General features: G+C 38.5%; 1 protein-coding gene across 4 annotated transcripts in view; it reads right to left on the bottom strand.

Annotated features, from left to right (window-relative positions):
* ARHGAP6 (Rho GTPase activating protein 6) overlaps nucleotides 1–27,406 on the bottom strand; it is a 446,321-nt gene that overhangs the window by 89,663 nt on the left and 329,252 nt on the right. The window contains exon 1 of one of the 4 annotated variants that reach the window (XM_064482587.1): nucleotides 13,761–13,949. The exons of 2 other annotated variants lie outside the window; for them this stretch is intronic. The gene's annotated coding sequence lies outside the window, so the exon portion shown is untranslated. Of the gene's footprint in view, nucleotides 1–3,958; nucleotides 4,252–13,760; nucleotides 13,950–27,406 lie in introns of those variants that run through there. One more of the 4 variants, XM_031445954.2, reaches the window with a different exon arrangement.

Genomic DNA, 27,406 nt, shown 5'->3' with positions numbered 1-27,406 from the left:
CACAAACACCACAAACCATTATAAAAGAGGCAAACAAAAGAAGCCTCAATATAATAGAATCTTGATTAACTGGAGAACACCTCACTAAAAGCATTGACTAAAAGACACTTCCTTCCCACCAGAAGTATACATTTAGAAAAAAGAAACAAAAGGCAAACTGAAAAACCAACAACCTAATATCTGTGATTTATTTCAGAAAGGTCATTCTTTTGAGATAAATTGCATCTTTACAAACAGACTTGATTTTCCCATGAAATAAAATTGATTGAAATAATTTTGGTTTTGGTCTCTACCACATTGTTATATGATGTCCTTGGGACTAGTCTCTAATTGCAGCAACTCTTTAACCTCACCCAACAGTAAACCTCCCCAGGCCAATTGAGCCAGCAAGGAGTGATGCAAGACTGCTCAAAATATGGCCTGCAGACCTGGGGCAGTGGAATTACCTGAGCAGATGATTCTTGTAAATGTGCAGGTTTCTGGGTTCTAAGGCAGATTTAAGGAATTAAGGTCATAAGGAATGAGACCCACGTACCTTCATCATAAATCAGAATCCTCAGGTGATTCTTATTTTTGTACAATAAAGATTGAGACCCACTGGCATGGATTCAAATAGAAATGAGCTCTTTGGCAAGACTCAAAACATCTCTGAGCCTCAGTTTCCTTATCAATAAGACAGAGCAAAGAATAAGATTGAACTCTCAGGTTTGTAGTGATCATCTGAGTCAATGCAAGTGAATTTCTTGCAGAGCGCTTATTAGCTCCCAGCAAGCCCTGAATATGTGGTAAGTAAAGTTATAATCAATATTAATCATCATTCCTCTAACTTTGCATCCCTTTTTAAAACCTGGCAGTTTCTTAGTGACACCAAAAACTCTGAAGAAATGTGTGTTGAATTCATGAATAAATGGTTCCACTATGTGTAACATGCCTTTTGTTGGTGATTACAAGCCAGCCAGCTGGATTGTGGTTTCCTATAGGTGAAAAGGAGATGAAAAGACCAGATCAGTAAGTTAAAGGCTGTCAAATGGCATGTTATTTAGATAAACCATGCCAGGGGCTGAATTTCTTTCAACTGTTTCCTACTGTGGCCAGCTGTCATTTATTAATGATTAATAATTACTGAAGCATGGCATAAGTTTAAATGCCAGGCTCACAACCAACATTTCTGAAAACGGCTGCCTAGTTCTTCATAACTCCAAAATAAACACATCTCCAGTGACAAGGAGCTCCCTTCTTCATGAGCTTCCGGGCAGAGTGGAGGGTATTTGCATAGCTGTCAACACCCCTGCTTGGACTCTTAAAAGAGGTTACTCCTTTATGAACCCAACAAAATAACATTTGCTAATTCTTCTTCTCTGGATTCTTCAAGCATTCCTTCTCAAAAGACCTTTATAAAGGAAGATTTAACACTTTAACATCATACATAATTTTTATGCTTTATTTATCTATTCTGGTCCCTTTTTTTTAAAGCAGGAATTTTAGAAAATTCTGAACAGTTGGTAGGTAGAGTGGTCCGTTTTTACCATTTGCCTTAGTATATTAGCTATTGATTGCTACATGAGGGGTGTCAAAATATGTTATAGTAACATGATGGAAAAATGTGCCTCACTCATTCCACAAATACTTAATGAGTACCTTTTATAGGTCAGGCACTGTTCTAGGCACTGGGGATTCATCAGTGAAGAACACAAAGAGCCTTTCCCTCATGGAGCATCAAGGCCAGTGGAGGAAACTGACAAGAAATCAACATACTAAATGAGTAAATTACATAGCAAGTTACAAGGTGATAAGCTCTAGAGAAAGAGAAGGTAGAGGAATGTGAGGGGAATCAGGAGTGCTGCAAGGGCTTTCCGGGTACCTTACTGAAAACTTGATATTTGAATCTCACCCTTGTGGAGGTGAGGTAATGAGCCAGGCCGACTTCAGGAGATGAGCATCCTAGGCAGAGATGGCTTGACAGAAGGGCAGGATGGACCAGTGGCTAAAGGCAAAGACTGGCAAGCTAGGCTGCCTGGGCTTGAATCCCAGTTCTGCCACTTTCCAGCCATGTGGCTTTTAGCAAGCTATTTTTCTCTCCCCATGCTTTGTTTTCCTAATCTATGAAATAGGGGTGATGACAAGCCAGGGCTTGCCAAACTATTGCCTGTGAGCCAAATCCCACCCACTGATTGTTTCTGTAAATAAAGTTTTATTGGCACACAGTCACACCCATTCCTTTCAGTATTGTCTATGACTGCTTTCACACTACAATGGCAGAGTTGAGTAGTTGTAATGGAGACTGAGCTGCAAAGCTGAAAATATTTACTACCTGGCTCTTTATAGAAAAAGTTTGTGGACCTCTGGACTAGACTAAAAGGAAACGCATATCTATGATTAGGATTTGTCTTTGGGATCAGCATTTTCTTCCTCTCCTAAGATTTTGTTTCTCTGGGCAATATCCCAAAGAACCTGTAAAGCAATCACACTACATGGTAAGACTTGGGGATACTGGAAAGTACATAAAAGCTAGGGTGAAATAAAAGTGGTTATCTGCAAATGGCCTATTTATCTGAATTATTGATAAACCAAAGTAGAAATAAACATTGTCAAAACCAGTGTTGTGCTAACACTATTCAAAAAAAACAAAAAACAAAAAACAAAAACAAAAACCCCAAACCAATCATCACTCACATCTTGTTTCCAGTCAGAAGAACCTTTCCAATGTTTGGCATAAAGGGGATACAGCCACAAAATTGTAAATCCCCAAAGGCAAAAATGATAGAACAAAAGGCCAATTTCATTTCTGTGTATCCCTAGTTGAATTGTGGACTTGTCTACCAGCCACCAATTTAATTCAGAGTTTTAGGCTTCATTTGAATCTTGGATGGGGAAGAGGTAAAAGAGCCTGCACAGATCCCAGGGGTGTAGAAAATGGAAACACATGCAAGAATGAGAAACTCCTTGGTGACAGGGCCAGAGGCTGATAGTTTTCCTTGTCTTTCTATAATTAAATTTAGTTCACTGACATTAGACCGACAGACCTCTGGAGATGGATTGAACCTTGGAGATGCTGCTAACATTGTGCACTCTCTGCTAGCTACTATTCTAAGTCCTTTATTTATAGTAACTCATTTAATTCTTACAACTCTAAGGACTATGTTACCATTAGTACCCCCATATTTCAGATGAGGAAATCTTAAGTAACTTGTCAAGATCACACACCTAGTAAGTGGCAGAGTTGGAATTTGAAGCCAGGTGGCAGGCTCCAGAATCTAAACCCTAATTACTATATGTATTTAACCAGTTCACATGATAAATCAATCCAAACCCCTACATTTACAAAGGAGGAAAGCAAAGTCCAAAGAAGTTAGGTGGCCCCTGCAGTAGCAGGGTGGGGTCTGGGTCATAAGGGTCACATTCTGCTTTTTTTACCACCGAGTCTTTTCATTATGAGACACACCTTTATAAAGGGGTAAGCCAGACAGTATTTAAAAATCCAGAAGCTTAAAGTTTTCCTCTTTTATAGAGCAGGGCACTTTAGATTTACGATTAGCCTAATCTAATATCTGAGTTGTTCTCTGAAACCCATATTTATCACAACCACAGCAACTAAAATGTTGCCCCAAGTTCAAGAAATTTAGAGGGGAAGATAAGCCATTTTACCCTCTGAGCCATGAGAACAGCCTGTGCTGAATCTTTTGCAGAAATCAGCCCGGTTATGCTGTTCCATTTCATCACGGCACAATCCTTCCTGCTCCAGTTTGCTCATTTCAAGCTGCTCCAACATTATCAATCAATCTAAAAATAACGTTCTCACAAATCTCTATTGGCACCGACAGTACTTAGCTGTCACACATCTCAGATGCTGATCAATCCATTTTTCTTCCCAAATCACAAGACAAATGTGGAAGAATCCCAACATTTTATCACAATAATCTGGAAAAGAAGTATAAGTATAGATATTTATATTGCTTACCCATGAATTATTCAGCTGTGTCTCTGCTGTCCTAATTTCACTGAACTAAGCTTGGAGTAGGAACTTCAGTCTCTTTAAAAAAGATTAGTTTTTCGCTGAAAAATGCATCCTGAAATGGCAGATTGCACAGAGTGTCTGAGACATGGCCCAGCTGGCATAGCTGTGACTCCCACGATACCTTTTGTTGCCAGAGACCTCCGCTACCATGAATCTTGGGACCAAAAAATGCAATCTTTTCATCGGACCATTGAGAAGTTCCTGTCCCTTCAGAACGGAGGCAGGCTGTGTCGCTGAGTGTGTGAGTGAGGGAGAGTATGTGTGTGTGTGAAAGACAGTGTTAAGGGGGAGGGACAAAAAGAAAGCAGAGAAATTGAAACTGGATTTCCTGCCCCCCTTTTAAAAAATAAGACTATTTTCAAGAGATATTCTGGAGTTGGAAAAAAATTCCTCTAAAAAAAAGTCCCCCTTTCCACAGGGATCTACAAATGGTAATTGGATTGTAACTGTGCAAACTGTCCTTATTAGGAATCAACCAAAGAATGTCGGAAGCCTCGGGTAAAACCCCTGAGAGCATGATAAAGCACATAGGGTACTTTCTGTGTTTAGGCTAAATTGTCAATTTTTACTTATATTCTTAGATTCTATTTTAAAACCACTGACTTCATTTTTCTAACACTAAGTAAAAAAATTAAAAAAACAAAAAGGTTTCATTCTCTTTTATACTGAAGCACAACACATGCTCTGAATTTTATGCTCTTTGTGGAACAATAGCCCTTGAGAAGTTGTTCATTTCCTGAACAGAGGGTGTGGAGGTCAGGGTGGATGCAACCACGTGGCCACGTTTAAGAGGGTGCAGGTTGGGTGGGGGCTGGTGGGGAGAGAGTCATGAAGGGCAGAGAGAAAAGGAAAGATTAAAAACATATCCTGATCACTAATTACCTTGATCTCCATGTATTCCACATGGCACTGAACCAAAAATAACTCAAAAAATAACTCAAAAAGACACCTTTGTTTTCAAGTCGATATGAAGTTATAATTCTCTTGTGGTCTCAAGTGAATTCCAACAAAAGAATCACTGTGATTATAATTAACAAAGTGAGAAATGGTTTCATGGAAGAGCTTACTGACTCAAAATTTAAGGATTCAGTATGTGTCTTACTAGGATTCTGTGAAGTTAACCATCACTTGATGTAAGCCACACACAGCTTCTGTTGCGATTGGTATTTATTTGTAAGAGGAAAGAATTTAAAAACAATAAAATACGTCAGATGGTTTTCTTCACCAGAACAATTACACTTAAAGAGAAATTCAGAGTACAAATTTACCTGTTACTGCATATACCTCCACCTCTACCACCCTCAAAACTCAGGTGTTGAAAATAGTCATCATTCCAGCAGATAGTGAATATTATGGTTCATGTAATCTGGATACTCACTAATGGAATTTAGACCCTCAATTGAAGTTTTTAAAAATATATTTCACATGAAATTGATAAGTATTCAATTCATTTGTCATTGTTAGGCAAATGATCTTTCAGTTTATGAACAGATGAAAGCAACACCTAGTTCTCATTGAGTCCTTTACTAAGTGTCAGATATTGTTCTAAACATTTTATGGATATTGATTCATTTCATTGATAAAAGAATTATAAAAGTAGGTTACATTATTATCCCCATATTACAGATGAAAAAACAGAAGCTCAAGAGGTTAAGTAACTTGCCTAAAAATTCACAGCTCATAAGCATTGCAGCTGTGATCCCAACCACTATGAGGCTTTAATATGAAATTAACTAGAAGACAAAGCCACAGTCCACAACCAGCAGTAGTTGGAGCCATGTCATAAGTGTCCACAAAGAAACAGACACAGCAATTTAATAAATAGAATTACCTAAAACTGGAGTGGCCTGTTCATTTGTTTGATGGATATATACCCTGTCAGGTCAACAGACGTTTCAGGAGAAGGTGGCCACTTCCTTAAATAAATAATCTCAAATAATTTCAAGAGACAATGTCTTGTGAAATTCCTAGTCTGTTTTAAGAGTGGAACCAAGTCAGGCTTCAAGAGGAAATGCAGAAATAATGGAGAAGCTGTGTATCTTTGACATTCTTTGGAAAAATGCATTCAAGCCAGGAAAACATAGGGTGATGATAAGGATTCTTCTTTAAGATTTTGAATACTCTTTAAGTAGAACCAGTAAGAGGCCAAAAAGTCACCCAAAGAGCCTTGCAAATAGATATCAGGAAGCAATCCAAAGATCCAATCTGTGGAAGAGTTTTGCTAACCAGAAAAAGATGCCAAGAACACAGTGATCTTTTACCCATTTAACTCTCGATTAGCCAAGGATACCAAGCCACAATTTATAGCCTCGGGATCTATGCCACTAAGCATCCACTCTACCTTCTTCTTGGCTTTTATTCTGGATTATTTCTGTTTATACCATAGGGGAAATTTTGCACATTCAGGGCAAAAATATTATAGAACCACACTGTCAAACTTTTGGAGTGAACATATTTCTGATTACACTGTTCTTTGGCTTAAAACACTTTGATGTCTCTTCTTTAGCTCCTGGACAAAGCTCAAATTCTGTAGCATGGCATCCACTACCATGTGTGCTGATTTAAATAGAATAAAGTCAAATAGTCACTGCATAAAAGCAAATAATAATAATAACAATAATAAAAAGTACTGAGCATGTATTAGGTGATATGCACTGTTCCTGTGTCATGCATTCACTCCTTTCCAGAGTTCCATTTTATAGAGGTGTTGATGGAGGCAAAGAAATAGACGAAAAGACTGACTGGTTGCATACAGTCTCTCTTCTTCATGGCCTGTCAGCTAGACTACACTTTCCAGTCTCCTTTGCAGGTAGTAGAAGTCATATGATTCAGTTCTAGCCTATGGATTATAAGAGGAAGTGATAGGCTTCACTTCCAGCCCTGGCCCATAAAAACCTAAGCCATGTGTGGAGTCCTAGGCATAGACAACACCTCTCGGTGGTCATACCCTAGTGTCCCCTGCTCTTCAATCCTGACTGGCCCTGTGATCTGCTTTAATCAATCAAATGTGGCAGAAATGATGCCGAGATAATTCTGGACCTAAGACTTAAGAAGGCCTTGTAATTTCTGCTTTTGCATTCTTGGGACCCTTGAACCACTATGTCATAACTGTAGCTACTGTACTGGAGAGACCATGTGGAGAGACCACACGGAGAGTGAGAAGAGCTTAGCTGTCCCAATGTCTCAGCTAAATCCAGCCTGCAGACAACCTCCCAGTTGAGTGAAGCCTCGTGAGTAACCACTGTCAAGGCCAGCAGAAGTGTCCAGCTGAGGCCAGTTCAGATTGCAGAACCATGAGAAAACGAAATGGTTGTTGTTTTAAGCCACTAAGGTTGGGGTGGTTTGTTACCAGTAATGAATAACTAAATCAACATCTCCTTGTGTTGAAGATAGCGGAGCTGCAGGAAAAAACAGCTTGGGTCCTTGAATCCTTGTTTAGAGCACAGCTGTCGCACGAATTGTAGACACTACAACAGTATGTGTGAGTAGTAAATTGTAGTAAATTGAGTAGTAAATTGGTGAGATTTGGGGATGTATGTGATGTAGCAGCCAACCTCACCTTCCTTAACTTCTTCTGTTCACACAGATAACAAATCTAAACAGTTTGAATCTGGAGTCCTCCCCAGGAACCTCTCCTGTACTTCTCCCCACGGAACCTCATGGCAGGTCATTCCTTCACTTTCTACATTTTCACATGGAAAGAGAGTAGCTGACCAACTGGACAATAAAATAAAAACTATTCATTATCAGTCACTTTGCAGAACATGTAAAGTCTTTTATGAACAAGATGATAGATATATGTTTAATGACATCCTTCAGGTTTTAAATAATATATAGTCGATATTGAGAAATAGGTGATGCTTTTATCTCAGAACTATGACAATCTGATCAAATGGCACAGTGAAATTTCATCTGGATTACATATATTACCGACAAAACTTTCGTTGGTCCAATTAGCCTCTTTCAACCAGTACCATAGAATTGGCACTTGAGGTGTTAATATTTTTTTCTGATTGTACATTAAAAAATGTGAAAAAATTGGGAAGGACATTTTAATCCTTCTGATACTATAAAGGGTACAGTGAAAATGTGATATCTTTTAGTTTAATTATCAGACTCTACCTTTGTAGTGTTCAGAACTTTAAGAGGTAAGGTGACAAGTAAAAGGACAGAAGGATGATTCTGCTTTCTCTTCTTACTGTCATTTGCTTCTCTAACCATGGTGATCTGTCCTCTCCCCACCCCCAGCACTTGACCTTGGTCTAATTTCTAGTATCCTCCTGCTGCTACTGTAACCCACTTGCAGAAAGAGTAACTTTTAGAACCTTCAGATCTAAACATCTGCCATCAAAGCACAGTATTAGGCAACTGGAAGGTTACTTAAGGCCACGAATCTGAAACAGTGAAAACCACAACAAAGAACATCTAACAGTTAGTTAGTGTTTACTGAATACATGCTATACGCTAGGTGGCAGGTACTAGGATTATTCTCATTTTGCAGATAAGCAAACTGAGACAAAGGGAGCTTAAATAACTTGCCTGAAGTCACATAACTAGGGAGTAAGGAGTTCAAACCCAGGCAGTGTGTTTCCGGATGCAATGGCTTTAACCCTTAGGCTATATCACAGCACACCAATGCCAGTGACCTTTTCTTCAATAAGTCCCTTGGAAGACACATGTGCAAAGGAAGTGTGACACAGAGCACCCAACAAGGACTGGAAAGCCTCTCTGCAACAGGGAGAAACCTGGTAATTGCATGGAGAGCATCTGAGTGCCCAAAGGCTTTATAGAATAGAGGCACAGAAAGGTGTACAAATAGAGGCAGGGCAGCAGGCAGAAACAGACCAGACAGCTGATGGGGTGCTTACCTCCAGGAGTAAGGACGGGGGGACTGGTGTTTATTTTAAAGAAAGAGAAACAGGCATTCTAGAAAACCTCCCAAGTGTCATAGCCTTTACAAGTGGGGATACGCATGCTAAGTTGTTGGGTAGAGGTGTGACACAATGAAAGGGGAGTTTTAGGAAGGATGAGCAAGGCAGAGTGGTGCAGAACAGACAGGAAGGGGATAGTGAGAGGAAGAAAACACTGAAGTCTATAATGTGAGTGGTAAAGGGAGGCTCCATGCCTGGCATCAATTGACAAAAAGGGACTTTAGGCAGCAATAAAACAAGCAGCCCTTACGGATGTTTTCTTTATGGGAGTCCCTCAGTTCTTCCACTAAATCTGGATCCCCAGAGAGTCAGATCCAACATTATACTTGGAGAAATGCCTTCAGGGGTATAATGAGATATTCATATCTCATGTTATGTGTTGGGGAGGGTGGACCTAGAAGAGAGATCATTTTCTTCTGGCTCTCACAGAGACACAGGTATGACGTCACTGGTTTCAATAGGCTGCAGAAGATGGCATTTCTTTTCCATTGCAAGGAAAGCTGAGTTACAAGGATGGATGTGGCGGGTTTAACCCAACAAGGACACTCAGATGAGAGGACACTCTTTATGGGGAAGATGTCACGTGAGCTCTCTAAAGAGCAGATAATTTATTCAGATATGAGCAGATTCACTGCTCATTAATCAAGAAATGGATTTCGGAACAAGATTATCTAAAAGATACAGGGATGCTGGAGAAATATAATGCCAAACTGGAGAACTCAATCCCTAGTCAGATATTTACAGATCAGCAGGAAGTAAAGCAAGCCTTAAGGAAACATGAGTATCATATTTAGAAGATGGAAGAATCTATACTGAAATTCTTAAGCAAAACAAAACAGGTAACAGTAGCAAAAAATACCGAAGTGAATTCTTTTCCATTTTCTCATTTCAATGCTACATCTGACAGTATTTTGTTTCATCAATTGCACTTAATAATTTGCAGAAGTCTCCTCTCAATGATAGGAAAGGCAAACAATTTCCTAAAAATTACATTAGACTTAATCAATTTCTTACCTTAATGAATTAACTTTGAGTATCACCAAATATACAAACATCAATCACCTCTAATCTATTGCCCAAGATATGAGCTGCTGCTGATAAACTTCTTAGTTTCAGTTTAAGATAATTTATCTTATTAAACTCCTTCAATAGGTAGTTTAAAACCTGCATGCATTGTGTGTAACCTAAGTGAGAAAAGGCAATTTACACATTTTCAATTGAAGGGTGGTAGTTAACTCACCTAAATCTTTACTTGTATAGCAAATAAGCAAGCAAGCTGTTTTAAATAAAAGTATATGCCTCTATATTACTAGACTGCAGGGAGAAAAAGTCTAGCGTTAATAATATTCTTGGAATATTCGCTCCAAAAGCGAAATCACTTCAGATGCAAGTGGTAATACATTTTAGAACAAACTCCATATGAACCAGTAGTTCTCTAACCTGGTTGCACATTAGGATTACTTGGTGCACACCTCGATTAAAAAAAGAAAAGAATTACTTGGTGCAGTTTCAAAAATACTCATACCCACGCCCCACTCCGGACCAGTGAGGCCCAATAGACCCTCCTGTGATTATGAAATTTTTGTTCTGTCTGATACGCTGGTCACTAGCCATCCATGCTAATGAACACTTGAGATGTGGCTAGTGAAACAGGATCACTGAATTTTTAATTTCATTTAACCTTCATTGATTTAAATGTAAGTAGCCACTGTGGCTAGAGGCTACTCGGTTGGACAGTACAGGTATAGATCCAGCCAGTTGGACTCTAGGGTTGAGGCACAGGCACTGGTAGGTTTACAAAGCTCTCCGGGGGATTCTAACGTGCAGTCCAGGATGAGAACCATTGTAATGGCCTGGGATTAAGGAAACCATCAGGGGTGGCAAATTCCATGCACTTTTCCCATAAGACATTATTTTTCTCCAGACCCACAAAGCATTTGCCATGCACCATTGCCTCACTCCCTCCTGCCTCAACTCCCTTTTCTCGCACCCCTCCACACTCCCATGTGAAAGGTGGACTGTCTGCCTATTCGTTTATTCACTGACTCTGCCAGATTTCTCTGATACCAAAGGTAGAGTCGTATCCTTGTCCCTTCTCTTTCACAGGCAGCAGAAACGAAACCTAATAATGCCACCGATTAAGAATTAAATCCCCTTTTAGGGTTTTCTATATATAGTAACATGTCCTCAGCATATAGTGACATTTTTACCTCTTCTTTTCCAACTTTGATCCCTTTGATTTCTCTCTCTTGCCTGATTGCTGTGGCTAGGACTTCCAAGACTATGTTGAATACGAGAGTGGGCAGCCTTGTCTTTTCCCAGATTTTAGTGGGAAGCTTTTGAGTTTTTTACCGTTGAGTGCTATGCTGGCTGTAGGTTTGTCATATATAGCTTTTATTATGTTGAGATATGTTCCCTCTATACCCACTTTGGCAAGAGTTTTTATCATAAATGGGTGTTGAATTTTATCAAAAGCTTTCTCTGCATCTATTGAGATGATCAAGTGTTTTTTGTCCTTTCTCTTGTTGATGTGATGTATTACATTGATTGATTTGCATATGTTGAACCACCCTTGTGTCCAATAGGCACATGAAAAAATGTTCAATATCACTAATTATCAGAGAAATGCAAATCAAAACTACAATGAGGTATCACCTCACACCAGTCAGAGTAGCCATCATTCGAAAGTCCACAAATGACAAATGCTGGAGAGGCTGTGGAGAAAAGGGAACCCTCCTACACTGCTGGAGGGAATGCAGGTTGGTGCAGCCACTGTGGAAAACAGTATGGAGATTCCTCAAAAGACTAGGAATAGAGTTACCATATGACCCAGGAATCCCACTCCTGGGCATATATCCAGAAGGAACCCTACTTCAAAAAGACACCTGCACCCCAATGTTCATAGCTGCACTATTTACAATAGCCAAGACATGGAAACAGCCTAAATGTCCATCGACAGATGACTGGATAAAGAAGTGGTGGTATATTTATACAATGGAATACTATCCAGCCATAAAAATGGACAATATAACACCATTTGCAGCAACATGGATGCTCCTGGAGAATGTCATTCTAAGTGAAGTAAGCCAGAAAGAGAAAGAAAAATACCACATGAGATCACTCATATGTGGAATCTAAACAAACAAACAAACATAATTACAAAACAGAAACAGACTCATAGACATAGAATACAAACTTGTGGTTGCCAAGGGGGCAGGGGGTGGGAAGGGATAGTCTGGGAGTTCAAAATGTAGAATAGATAAACAAGATTATACTGTATAGCACAGGGAAATATATGCAAGATCTTATGGTAGCTCACAGAGAAAAAAATGTGACGATGAATATATGTATGTTTATATATAACTGAAAAATTGTGCTCTACACTAGAATTTGACACAACATTGTAAAATAATTATAAATCAATCAAAAATGTTTAAAAAAAAGAATTAAATCCCCAAATTTGTACACCCATAATTTCAAATTGTTTTTCACTTGCACAAGCTTGATCCAGGTGCTACTTTCTATGATTTGTGCCGTGGGCATGATGGGGAATATTTCTAACAGTAGTGCAGTTAAGCAGCCACTGTCTTTGGAACAGTGTAATAAACAGGTCTCACCTGCTCATTTGTGGCTGTTGCCTTCAAATGGGCTGTAATATCACAGCACAATGGTTGCAGGGAGAGCTCTGTAGCCCTGCCACCTGGCTTTGAATTTCAGCTCAGCCCACAACTAGCCATGTGAGTATCTAACCATTCTAAGCCTCAGTTCCCTGCTCTGTAAAGTGGAGATAAAAACAGTGCTTACGGAGGATGGAGCGATGCATGCAACATGCATGATAAATGAGACATGTGCTCCACACACACTCTCCTAGGTCCAGATTTTGATAACCCCTGACATGTATGCACACACGCGCGCGCACACACACACACACACACACACTCAATTTTGGGGTAAGTATAGCAAATAACAGGATAAACTTTTGGGAGGAAGTCATAGAATTCATAAAAGCACATCCCAAGCAATGATTAATTAATGTGGCAATATGAAGATAATTTGAAAAATAGTTACAAGTAAAAAAAAATATGATAATGTGATTTTGTGAAATATTGAACTTATTTAATGAGTTTAATTTTGATTGATTTCCATACCACCAGCTAATATTAATGGGACAAGGAAGTGTGTGCTAATAAATATAAACATCACTGTATTCATAAAAATGGTAAGACTCAGAATTCCAGAGTTCAGTGATATTAACACAAAAAGCATACTGCATAATTTTCAGGCACATAATCACTTTGTCGACCTTTTGGTAATCTCAACTGTTGTAGCCAGACAACATGTTCCAAGGTCATTTTCACTCACAGGCACTATTGATTTATTTTCCTGAAAACCAATTAAGAATTAAATTCCCAAATATGTGAATATGTGCACCCATAATTTAAAACTGTTTTTCACTTGCAGAAGCTTGACCCAGATGCCACTTTCTACGATTTCTGCCACGTTCCTGATTTATGTATTTGTCTATGGATAGAAAAACATTTAATGTAAGAAGATATAAAAGTACAACCCATTAGGACCATGAGGGTTTGTAGCCAACACAACTGTTAATGGTAAGGATTGCTTGTCAATGACTCACAGCACAGATAAGCTAAGCTGGGAGCCATGCTCCATCCGCAGGAGATTTAGATATGTGAGGAACAACTAATATTTCTGGTGAATGTAAATATGTACTCATTCTTATTCCTAGCTCTAATTGTGTATTCCCTGCTTCAATCATTAAAGAATTTAATGAGGTAAGGTATATTAATACGTACCCATTTCACAGATCAAGAAAGACATCAAGCACTGGGAGGTTAACTTGTCCAAGGAAACAGATTGTAAGTGACAGAGCCAGGATTCAAACTGATACAATGACAAAGATGAGTGGTTGCACTAGAGATGTGTGACTCTCAAGGCCAATGTTTATGACCTGGTCCTTCACAGAAAAAGTTTGTTGACCGTGTTCTGGACCTGCTGAAATCACCAGACCTGTAGCATAGGAAATGACAGAGTTTCATGAAGTTTCCCTATTTCAAACAGCAAAGAAACCCCATCTTTTTACAACTACCATTGCAACATGATGTATATCTGAGCAGATGAGTCTATAAAGATTTCTCAGTAGCATATTTTTCCTTCACGTTTCTCTCGAGGCTCCAAATGACCTAGACACTGAGAGACGTAGGGAATAACTCATGCCATCTCACTGCAAGAGGAAGCTCAAGGATTGTGGATGTTTAGATATCAGTTATTTTCCCAGAAAACCTTAACTTCATAGGATACCTCCCTTGTCTGTAAGCATCACACTCACCACTCCCGTCCTCACTTTCAGCTATTTCTTGACTTATTTAAACATTAGAAAGCTATTTGATTCTTTACACTGGGCCCTTTTCGCTCTGGCTAGATTGTACATTCCAGAAGGACAGACATAGCATTTTCATTTTGTGCTTCTGCGTATTTGTTGATTGAAAGAAAGCTTTTGGGAAAGTACACTTCTGCATCTATACTGAAAGCCATTTGTGTCCATTAGCATGGAAACAAGACCAGCGGGCAATATTTATATTTAGGACATTTGTTCCAAAGTAGCTAAAATCACTTCCAGTAAAAATGAAAAAAAGATCTCGCTTCCTGGCTTTTACTATTAAGTGTCAAAACATGTAAAAGGAGCAACTGAACAGAGAGAAAGTAATTTGCAGGATGATACAAAATGCCGGGTATGACATAAAAACAAGCCATCAGCAATTACTGGCACAGAGCTGAGTTTTCAGTTGCCATTTTCCAGACTTTCTTCCCCAGAAATATTTTCTCTTCAATATAGTACTTTTAAAATGATAAATTGAGATGTGTTCCACCAGACCTGGCTAAGTAATTTTGCTTTGATGTAAGGAAAACAATGTTCCCTTTGAGCAATGAAACATACAGAAACTGAAGTTTTAAAAAAAAATAAATTATGGTAAAATATTACCAGGGCTTGGAGAGTCATAACTAATGGGTACAATTTTTTTTTAGATTCCACATATAATCATATGATATTTGTCTTTCTCTGTCTGACTTACTTCACTTAATATGATAATCTCTAGGTCTATCCATGTTGCTGCAAATGGCATTATTTCATTTTCTTTCATGGCTGAGTAGTATTCCATTGTATAAATAAAAAACATCTTCTTTATCCAGTCTTCTGTTGATGGACATTTAGGTTGCTTCCATGTCTTGGATATTGTAAACAGTGCTGCTATGAACACTGGGGTGCATGTATCTTTTTAAATTGAGTTTTCTCTGGATATATGCCCAGGAGTGGGATTGCTGGACTTTAGGGTAAGTCTATTTTTAGTTTTTTAAGGAACCTCCATACTGTCCTCCATAGTGGCTGCACCAACTTATGTTAATGGGTGCATTTTTAATAGATTGTTTCTTGGAGCAGTTTCAGTTTCATAGCAAACTCAAGTAAAAGGTTCAACGATCTCCCATATACCCCTTACCCTCACCTGTGCATAGCCTCCCTCATTGCCAACATCCCCACCAGAGCGGCCCATTTGTTGCAATTGATAAACCTACACTGACATATCATAATCATCCTAAGTCCATAGTCTGCTTTGTGTTGTATGTTCTACTGGTCTGGACAAATGTGTAATGAGATGTATTCACAATTATAGTATCAGACAGAGTAGTTTCACTGCCCTAAAAATCCTCTGTGCTGTATCTATTCATCCTTCCCTTACCCCAGCCCCTGACAACCACTGAGCTTTTCATTGTGTTCATAGCTTTGTCTTTTCCAAAATGTCATCTAGTTGGAATCATGCAGTACTTAGTCTTTTCAGATTGGCTTCTTTCACTATGCATATAACTTTCCTTCATGTCTTTTCACAGCTTGATAGATCATTTCTCTTTAGGGCTAATAGCCTATTGTCTGGATGGACCACAGTTTATTTATCCATTCACGTGCTGAAGGACATCTTGGTTGCTCCTAAGTTTTAGCAATTATGAATAAACATCCATGTGCAGGTATTCCAGTGGACGTAAGTTTTCAACTCCTTTGGGTAAATACTAAGGAGTGTGATTGCTGGATCATACAGTAAGAGTATATTTAGTTTTATAGAAACTGCTAAACTGTCTTCCAAAGCACCTATACCATTTTGTATTCTCACCAGCAATGTATGAGAGTTCCTGTCACTCTGCATCTTCACCAGCACTTGGTGTTGTCAGTGTTCTGGATCTGGGCCATTATAGTAGGCCTATAGTGGTATCTCATTGTTGTTTCAACTTCCATTTCCCTGATCATATATTATGTGAAGCATTTTTTTGTGTGCTTATTTGCTATCTGTATATCTTCTTTGGTAAATTGTCTGTTATGTCTTTGGCTTATTTCTTTTTAAATAGGGTTGTCTGCTTTCTTACTGTTGAGTTTTAAGAGATCTTTATATATTTTGGACATCAATCCTTTATCAGATGTGTCTTTTGCAAATATTTTCTCCCAGTCTATGACCTGTTTTCTCATTCTCTTGACATTGTCTTTCACTGAGCAGAAACTTTCAATTTAAATGAAGTCTAGCTTATCAATTTTCTATTTCATGGAGCATGGCTTTGGTGTTGTATCTAGAAAGTCATCTCCATACCCAAGGTCATATGGTTTTTTTTCTGTTATTTTCTTTGACTTTTATAGTTTTGCATTTTACATTTAGGGCTGTGATCCACTTCAAGTTAATTTTTGTGAAGGGTGTAAGATCTAGGTCTAGAGTCAATTTTTTGTTTGTGGATGTCCAGTTGTCCCAGCACTAATTATTGAAGAGACTATCTTTGCTCCACTGTATTGCCTTTGCTCTTTTGGCAAAGATCAGTTGATTGTATTTATGCAGGTCTATTTCTGGGATCTCTATTCTGTTCCATTGATCTATGTGCCTATTCTCTTGCCAATACCACACTGTCTTGATGACTGGCATTTTATACTAAGTCTTGAAGTCAGGTAGTGTCAGTCCTCCAACTTTCTTCTTCTTTTTCAGTATTGTGTTGGCTACTCTGGGTCTTTTGCTTCCTCATATAAACTTTAGAATCAGTTTGCCAATATCCACAAAATAACTTGCTGGGATTTTGATTGGGATTGCCTTGAATCTGTAGATCAAATTCCAAACTGACATCTTGACACTGTTGAATCCTCCTACCCATGAACATGTGATATCTCTCCATTTATTTAGTTCTTCTTTGTTTTTATTCATCAAACTTTTGCAGTTTCCCTCATATGGATGTTGTACAAATTTCATTACATTTCTACTTAAGTATTTCATTTTGGGGAGGGGCACTAATGTCAATAGTATTGTGGTATTAATTCCAAATTCCACTTGTTCATTGATGATATATAGGAAAGCAATTAACTTTTGTATGTTAACCTTGTATCCTACAACCTTGCTATATGTGCTTATTAGTCCCAGGAACTTTTTTGTTGATTATTTCAGATCTTCTACATAAATAATCACATCATCTGTGAACCTCGTAGAGATCCAGGAGGTAAAACTCACAAAAGTTTGGAGGCCTCCTGATCACTGGGTTTCCCTGGGGTTTTTAACTCTCAGAGTTATCCACACTGAACCTCCAGCAATTCATCAATTACAGTTCAGGTTTCCCTAACCTGGTGCTGGTTCCCTTGGAGACTGCTGTTCCAATAATTTGTGATTCTCTGTATTTGCCTGTTGATCCCTCCAATTTTTGGAGGCAGCAGTTTGCCCTGTGACTTCACTTCTTTAATGGATCTAAGCAGAGTTGTTGATTTTTCAGTTTGTTCAGACCTGTACTTGTTAAGCAGAGTGATGTCTTCCAAGCTTCTTACATGCCAGATCAAATACCCAGAGTTCTGATGCAATTTTTTAAAGACAAAATTTGTATACTATAGAATTCACCATTTTAAAGTATACAATTCAGTGAGGTTTTTTTTTTTTTTTTGGTATATTCACAGATATATGCAACCATTACCATTATGTCGTATGGGTTATACCAATCTACACCCATTAGCAGTCACTCTCCATCTCCTCTCACCTCAGGCCCTGATCACCACTAATCTGCTCCATGTCTCTATAGATTTACCTATCTTGGACTTTTAATATAAGTGTAATTATATAATACATTGCCTTTTGTTTCTGGTTTCTTTCTCTTAGCATGCTTTCAGGATTCATCCATGTTGTAGCATGCATTAGTACTTCATTTCTTCTTATAGCTGAAAAAATTCATTGTATGAATGTACCAAATTTTGTTTAACCATTCATCAGTTGATGGATCTTTGTGTTGTTTTCACTTTTGGCCATTATGAATAAAGCTGCTGTGAATTTTCATGCACAAGTTTTCATGTGAACGTGTTTTCAATTCTCTTGGGTATATGCCTAGGACTGGAATTGCTGGATCATATGATAGCTCTATAAATAGCTAAATAAAAGCAACAACGAAAACTTAATATGAGTCCAAACACCAAGATTTAAAAATATTTTTAAAGGCAAAACTCATTTTCCACCTCATTCCTTTCATGTGAGATAAAATATCAACTGCAAGCAAACCCATCCAATGCTTCCACTTCATATAGATTGGCTTTTGGAGCTTTTAACAAGTAGTGAGAAGGAATACAATTCTTTGGTTTCTTTTTTTTCACAAGCTGATGATCATGAGTGGCTTGAAATTTTTAAACATTTCTCGTGTTCATTTTTTTTAAAGAAATTGAGCCAGGTAATAGTTATACCAAAAAAGAGCAAATAAACTCTTTGAATCCCTTTATGTTCACATTTTAATTCCAGTGACTAATTGTTGATGTCTAGCCTGGCAATTTTATGTATTGAAGTACAGTTCCAAGCCTAGTTCCTTTCAAGGAGATGTTCTTGTCTAGACAAGGAGAGGAGGTGAAAACAAAATAAAATAGTGCACAGAACAGTTCCAGAGCCTTGTTTTAACTACTGATGTGTTCTTTGATTTTATTTTTCTTGAGGTGAGGAAAAGCCGGAAGAGCTTAATATCTCTTGCAAGATAGTCATTCTATAAGCAAGTAAACAAGAAAGATAATCACCTGAGCTTCTTTCTGGCTCTACAAACATTACCTCACAACCTCCACTGTTGAGAAATGGAGAAGCCACTGAGACAGATAATGTGGCTGGTAGAATAATGACCCCCAAAGATATTCACACCCTAATCCCTGAAACCTGGAAATACAGCTGACCCTTGAACAACAAGGGTTTGAAGCGTGCAGGTCCACGTACATGCAGATTTTTTTCCCCAAGAGTAAATATTAACAGTAATACACGTTCTGTGGTTGGCTGAACCTGTGGATGTGGAAGAGCATGTGCAGAGCAACCAGGTTTACCGAGGGCCACTGTGAGTTATATGAAAATTCTCCACTGTGCAGGGATCCGTGCCCCTAACTGCCTCCACACTGTTCAAGGGTCAACTGTATGTTGCCTTACATGGCAAAAGGGACTTTGCTGATGCAATTAAATTAATGACTTTCAGACGTGGAGAGTCCCCTGGATTACCCAGTGGGCCCAATATAAACACAGTGGCCCTTGAAATAGAAGCAGACTTCAGAGTGAGAGGGAGATGTGACTATGGAAAACTGGCCAGAGAGATGCAACATTTCTGGCTTTGAAATGGGAGACAGGGTGCCATGAGCCTAGGAATGTGGGTGGCTTCTAAAAGCTAGAAAAGGCAAAGACAGGGATTCTCCCCTAGAGCCTCCAGGAGGAATGCAGCCCTGTCACCACTTCATTTTAATCCAGTGAGACCTGTGTCATATTGTAACCTACAGAGCTGTAAGATAGCAAGTGTGTGTTGTTTTAAGCCACTAAGTTTGTGGTAATTTGTTGCAGCAGCCATAGAAAATGCATACAGAGGGAATCAGAAAACGAACTCATAAACTAATGCAGGATTTCTCAAACTGTTCCATGATCAAATAAGTGTGAGAAACTTGTTGATGTTAAGCCCATCTTAGGGTCACAAGAACTCTAAGGAAAACTTGAGAAGTCCTGCAGAGGGAAAATTGTACCTCAGAGTATCTTCTAATTACACTTGCTATAATCTCACTTCCTTTTCAGAACATCTCTTCACATCCCTCAGATTCCTCAGAATGTAGCTGGGAAACGCTGAATTAATCTCACCTGCCCAGTTGAGAACCTGAGGCCCAAAGGGAAGAAGTGACTCGCCAAGATGGCATTTTGGCAACACAAAGACACAGCCCTGGCCCCCACGCGCCTCATCTAGAACCCAGTCCCATATGCCACTCTGTCCCGCTGACAAGAAGACAACGTTTCCTGACGCCCATGTTTATCTCAGACCTCTGCTGGGAGAAGAGGCCACGCGGTGATAATCAGCTCAACAAAGCCCATAACAGGTAAAATTCTCTACTCAATAATATCAGAAACCATATGGCTGCTTTAGCACTGAACTCATTTTATTATTCAAAATAACAATGCTCAACAAACTATTGAAAATTTACTAATTTCATGTTAACAAGAAGAACGCGATCATGTATTTCCCCACGGCGATTTAGCACATTCTTAAAAACGTCTAATTCTGCTGCCAACGTCCATTTTCCCCAAATTCTGGTTTCCATAAATGCTAATTTGAGAAAGAACAGAGGTAAAACCAAATGCCGCTGTTCCCCTTCATAGCACTTAAATAACGCTTTCCCCACATTCCCCACTGCCTGTTCCAAGAGCACTGTCCTTTGATGTTTTTCAAATACACGTTATCCACATCGTTTTCTGGAAAGTGAATACCCTTTTCCACCACCTCAGTTTTAAATAATAATAAGAAGAAAGATTACGACTGAAAAATCTAACAACTTAGAATACTTATTTTGTGCCAAAGACTGCTACGTGCTTCACATGAGGAATCTCATTTAATCTTTACAAGAACCGATTAAGGTAAGTATTACTATTAATATCTCTATTTTAGAGATGAGCCAACTGAGGCATAGAGAATTTGGGTACTTTGCCCAAGGGCACATGACAAGAAGTAGTGGAGTCAGAATCTAAACATAATCTGATTTAGAGCTAGGGTCCTCTGTAAGCAGGACCCTGGTGGTTCTCAAATGGGGGTGATTCTACCTCTCAGGGGACATTTGGGAATACCTGGAGGCATTCCGGGTTGTCACAACTGAAGGGTGGATGCCATGGTGTCTGGCGGTGGAGACCAGGGATGCTGCTCACCGTCCTGCAGTGCACAGGACGCCCCCAAACATAGAATGGTCCCACTCTAAGTGTCAAGAGCTCCCAGGTTAGGAAACACTGTCCAAGCCAAATGCTTCCCAAGGACGGGGCATTTGGAATGGGCCAACTGTTGGTAAGATAGGTGATTCTCATTAGAATGGATATAGATTCTACCCGGAAAATGAGGTTATCTGAATCAGGAGTGGAGGACACTTGGAGCCATGGGGTTCATTTGGTACATCTTGTTGTAGCATCAATTTACTCAGTAGTTTCAGCTGGTAATTTCACACTATGCCCTGGCATCCTGGAACACTAGGTTATTTTAATTTATTTTGATTTTTAAATATTTTATTTATTTATTGTTGTATTATTTTTATTTTTATTTTGCTGGGGCAGTGTAATTAGGTTTGTTTATTTTTAGAGGAGGTACTGGGGATTGAACCCAGGACCTTGTGCATTCCAAGCACGCACTCTACTTGAACTATACCCTCCCCCACTAGGTTATTTTAATGTTTGTCCTTCAGCGGACACATGAGAGAGACATTAGCCCACTAGGGAATGTCTGAAAAGGGCCAAAAAGAAGATTGTGGTTTCATTAGCCTTGCCTTTTAGCCCAGAAGACACAACAGCAGCGTCTGTGTCACAGATAATGGCAATAGCAAAGGGATGCAACCACGATGGGTTGCTTGGGATGCAGACCAACTTAAAATATTTTTGGAGAGCAGTTTGGCATATCTACTCAAAATGTAATCGTGCATACCATTTGACCCAGCAATTCTATTTCTAAGAATGTATTTTATAGAAAAATTACTAGATAAATTCACAAAGATATTCACTTCAACACCATCTCTGATAGAAAAAAAACAATGAAAACAACAGAAACTCATGCACATGTTCACCAAAACATGTGTACGAGAATGTTCACAGCATTTGCAACAGCCAAAGACTATAAACTATGCAAATGTTCATCAAAGTAGAAAGGATTTATTGTGGTATAGCCACACAATGGAATACTGCATAGCAATAAGAATGAATAAACAAACCCCACCCCCCTGCAACAATATAGATGAATCCCACAGACATCATGTTCAGCAAAACAAGTCTGACACAAAAGAGAACATACTGTATATGAAACCACTAATATAAAGTATAAAAACGGGCAAATCTGTGCTATGAAAAGACAGATTAGGAGTTATTCTTGAGCCGAAGTGACTGGAAAGGAGTGCAAGAGGGGCTCCAGGGTGCTGGTCATGTTGTTTTCTCATCTGGCATAGGTGTGTTCACTTTATGGAAACTCATTAAGCTGTAAGCTTACGATATGTGCACTTTTCTACATGTACATTCTATTCTCTCTCTCTCCGTATGTGTGTGTGTGTGTGTGTGTGTGTGTGTGTGTGTATGTGTAAACATCGACAACCTAAGTATCCATCAATGGGTGATTAGCCACGTAAACCATGGAATCCGATATCCACTCAAAAGAATCCCGTGTAGCCATTAAGAAAAATGAAGTGGACCTCTCTGTATAAACTTGGAAAGATGTTCACTGTAATAGAAAGTTAAACAAGGAAGTTGCAGAACCCCATGATAATATGGCTATTATAATTTTGACAGGAAATACATGTTTGTTAGTGTAAGCACAGAAAGAGCAGAAATTATATTCTCAAATGGCTAATAGTAGCTATCGCTTGAGGATGGGATTCTTAGGGATTTTGACATTCTGCCTAATGCATTTCAATATTGTTTGAATCTGTTAACAAACATTTATCACGTCTGTACTCAGAGAAAAAGAACATAGAGAAAATGAAGATGAACAAAATATGTCTTACTTTTGAGATCATTATTATTTCATCATTCAGGAAGAGGAGTGATTTTGCTGGATGAAGGAAATGATAATGGAATAAACCTAGTGCCTTGCTTGCAGGGTTGCTAACTGAACCCAGTGAGGGAGGTCACGTTGGTTTGTTGCTGGCAATCTTTACAATTGATCCAAATTAACACTTGTTTGCTGGGCTGCACCACATTCAAATCTAGTTGTGGTGTAGCAACCACAAACAGGATTCTTGGCCACACAAAGAATCTGTCTACAAAACAGCTAAACAACTGGATTTGTTTGATTAAATGAACAAAACCATATATTCAGAGGAAGGAAAAATCAAAACAGCTACACCCAAAGTAACCTACTCAGATGGGTGGTTCATGAAATGCACTCCTTCACTGAATTAACATTTTAGCAGCCTCCTGCAGACTCTGTGAGATACTCTGTTTGAAATGAAATACTCATGGATAAACCAAGAGCCCATGAAAAACACTTTTTTGCCCATCATCAGCAAATGTTTTCTGCATGCTCAACGTGGATCTGCCACCATGCTAAAACTCTGTGGTCTGATCCTCCTATTTTATAATCAATTGCAAATGTTATTGGGTCGAGTGTACTTAATTCCACCCAGGGCACTGAATGGAACTTCACTTAAAAGAAAAAAAACCCCACTGATAAAATCCCACTGATTTGGGCAAAGTTGATAAAACTACAACTTTTCATATACAGCAAATGTCTATGAGACACATATCACAATTCATAACATGGAATAGATTGTGTCTCATGGAGTTCAACCCAGGCTGCACATTATATTCAACTGCAACAGAATTTCTGGAGGTGGCACCCAGCCATCAATATTTTTAAAAGCTCCCCAGGTGATTCAAAAGCACAATGAACTGGAGCCATTGCTCAGACGAATTAAATCAGAAGCTAGGTGGAATGCGACCCAGACATGAGTGTTATTTAAAAGCTACACAAGTGCTTCTAAAGTGCAGTCTGCATCGAGATCCATTTCTTCCAAATTTATATTATAAAAGAAGTCAAAGATGGCCCTTCAAGAAACATTTTGTAAAGAGATCCAATATTACTTGGTTTCAGCTTGTGCCACTTTACTAGAAAATTGATCACAAGGTGACATTCTACCATGTTATGGTTTCAGATGTTTCAGCTAATATGTGTGTGTGTGTGTGTGTGTTTGTGTGTATACATATTAGCTCCCCATTTGTTAAGTGCTTAGTAGGCTTAAACACTGCTCCACGTACTCTATTTAGAGCATTTCACTTAATCCCTACAACAATTCTATAAAGAACTGAGTGGGAACAGATCTTTCCAGATGAACCATCATACAGAAAGGTTTTTTTCCAGTTTTGCTTTTGCTCAATTTTATAGCTGATCTGTTAGACCTATACTCTTTCAGATGCTTTATCTAGTTCACCTCTTAATGGACAGGGTGGGAGACTAGGATAAGGAAAAAAATCTTATAAATATGCATATTTAAACTTGAAAACATCTTTGGATTTTTTTTAAATAAACTTTTAAAATAATTTTAAGTCAGCATGAGTTTAAGGCATTCAGTACCATCCCTGATATAAACAAGAGTTAAAAGCAACATTCCGTAATTGCTATAGTCCATGAGAAATAAGAAAATTTATGTTTGGTATTCACAGAGAAGCCACTGTGTAACAGCAACCTACTTCTAAACACAATTCAAGTTGACTAACCTTAGTCTGATAGCGCTGCCATACACAGGGTATCAAGTCCCAGACAGTCAAGGTTACATAGACTTAGGTAGTTTGAGAAAATACTTTCTTAAAATTGAGAGCAGGAAACGTGCCAGTTATTACCTCAATAATTTTAATATTCTCACTCTGAGCAGGGCAGATCTTGAGAACTAGAACAAACCATAGACATGATTCCCTTCAGCCCATTCATTTATAAATGGGCTACCAGGGAGGAAGACGGCATCCTCCACGCACGCATTTCTGAACGGGAAAGAGGTCAGCTAAAAAGCTGACTTTCTGAAATTTACATATTTCTGAAGCCTTCGGGCTTCCTCTCTTTCTCCCATTCCTTAGATTCAGTTAGTTTAGTAGGATGTGATTAAACTGTGACTGCCCACTTGCTTTCATTAGTTGTGGTATAAATCAAATCTCATGCTTCTTTTTGCTTCTCAAGGTGTGCTTATAATCTGCAGAATAATTTTAATGCTGAATTAAGCAAATTCTTTGAGAACCATTAATGCACTTCTATGGTTGGTGTCTAGAACATGCCAAATCCAAATTTTTGAATTGTTGGCAGCATGGTTCCAATCTTTTATAATGAAGGTAAAGACCACAGCACATACCATTTTATTTTTTTTTAAATAACAATTTCAATCTTCTTTTTAATACCCTGAAAAATGGGTGATTTTTCCCACTAGATATTTTTTGAACAATAATTTTATCTAAATAACTGTTGTGCTTTTTCCCCCCTATTTATCTCTTCACTATTTTCTAAACAGAGTCACAGAATTTTAGAACTCAGGTTTCGTTGTTCAGACCCATCCCACTTCCTATACCTCTACATCCAATTCAGTTCTTCAGTTAACTGTAGATCTGTGGCATCTGTTTAACTTTATTTCAAGTAAAAATGTCTTAAAATAAAATGCATGTGAGTAGAGAGTGACTTAAATTCTAGTGTTCCTCCTGACTTATTTATTTCCTTGCAATTATACCCACTTCAGATCTAGTTAATATTCCAAAAAGACATACCATTCATGATGTGACTTTTTAAATAGAGATTTGGAAGTAATTCTCAACTACTATCATTGGATTTTCTATAATTTAGGGCTTTGATGAAGAGGATACTAGCTGAAAAGCTGCTTAGGGATATACAACACAGCCAGAACTGGTGACATTGCCCATACTTAGGTCTTACCACATATTTCTTGTTCCCTATAGAATTAGCAGATCATATGAAAACAGTATTCTAGCCTTTTACACTTCTGTCCCTATAGGTAATTTCTTAAGAGATGAGGATGAAAGGCATGCTACTAAACTGTAGCAATGTAAGAATTTTCTGTCCAAGAATAATAAAAGAAATTCTGCATATCAAATATGTGAGACTGATAATTCCCAACCCTTTGGGTAGCGAACTATTTCCTTTGTTTCTTTAAATTTGCTCTCTTTCATCCTCGAGCAGTTAGTAAAATTGTCACTCAATATTGGAAATCACATTTAGTAAGAGTCAAATGTATACTGAAGACATCACTAGCTTCCCTTACTGATGGTTCCCTCATTGTCCAGGGAGTCAGGAAAGTGTAAAAAAGAGTCAAGAACATTGGCTAAGGTCAGGCACCGTGGGTCAATGGCCCAACCACAATTCTGACCTATGCTGTCCTCTGCCAAAGCCAAGTTCCCTCCCAGCCTATTGTTTCTGTTGGGAAACTACCAATCTGTGTTTGTGTACATCGAACCTCGTCAGGAAAGTGCAACTTACTTTGGTATATTTTGCCTAATAAGCAGAGATACAAACGCTTGTTTTTACATTACTGTGTTACCTCTGTTAATACAGACGTAACATTTTCACTCCCGACAGTTACCAGTTAATTAGAACCCAAACAACATACTATCTATCCATCTGCGTATCATTTCCCTTTTTGAAAATTGCTCCACCAGATATTTAGCAAATGCTTACAGACCTTTCAAATTACAAGCTGTATAAAGTCTCTCTGTGGATGCTTATCTTACTCCGAGTTTCTACTAGTGATCTAAAAGGGACCCTACCACTTTTAGAAAATTTTTTTAGTCTTCGATTTTTATGTTCAGCTTTTTTTTTTTGCCCTGAGAATGAACATTAAATAAACCTCACTTATCATCCTTGCTGAACATGAATGAGAAATATTATACCCTAAACTTCTTGTATCTCTCCTGCATTTGTTCCATTCACAAATTATTTAAAAGAAATAAAATCTTGGCTTCCCAGAGACTTTCAGGAATGAGTTCCTGCAATAACTACTGTTAACATTTTGGCAAGTATCTGCCAAATGGAGAAAGAGAGAGGGAGGGAGGGAGGGAAGGAAAGAAAAAAGAGAAGTGGGAGGAAGGAGAGGAAGAGAATCACTTTAGAGAAAGAGGACTATACAAATCTGTTTTTTCCACTTAACTATGTATCACAAACATCCTTCTATATCAACAGATACAGATTGATACCCTTTATATGTACCATAGTTGATCTGAACCTGCCCCCTATTGGCAGACATTTTGTTTTAGATTTTAGTTCATAAACACCTCCATCTGCTTTATATTGTCCTTGGAAACAGCAGGCACTGCCTATAATCTAATCTCTCCCTGATGACTCAGTGTGTGCATATCCCTCTAAGTACAGTCACTGCAGAAGCAGAAAGTACAGGACATCAGACTGAAAGACTGATGTGGTCCAATATACAATTAATAGG

Source organism: Camelus dromedarius, chromosome X, assembly GCF_036321535.1.
Source record: "Camelus dromedarius isolate mCamDro1 chromosome X, mCamDro1.pat, whole genome shotgun sequence".
Lineage (NCBI taxonomy): Eukaryota > Metazoa > Chordata > Mammalia > Artiodactyla > Camelidae > Camelus > Camelus dromedarius.
This window is presented reverse-complemented; position numbering and strand designations above follow the sequence as displayed.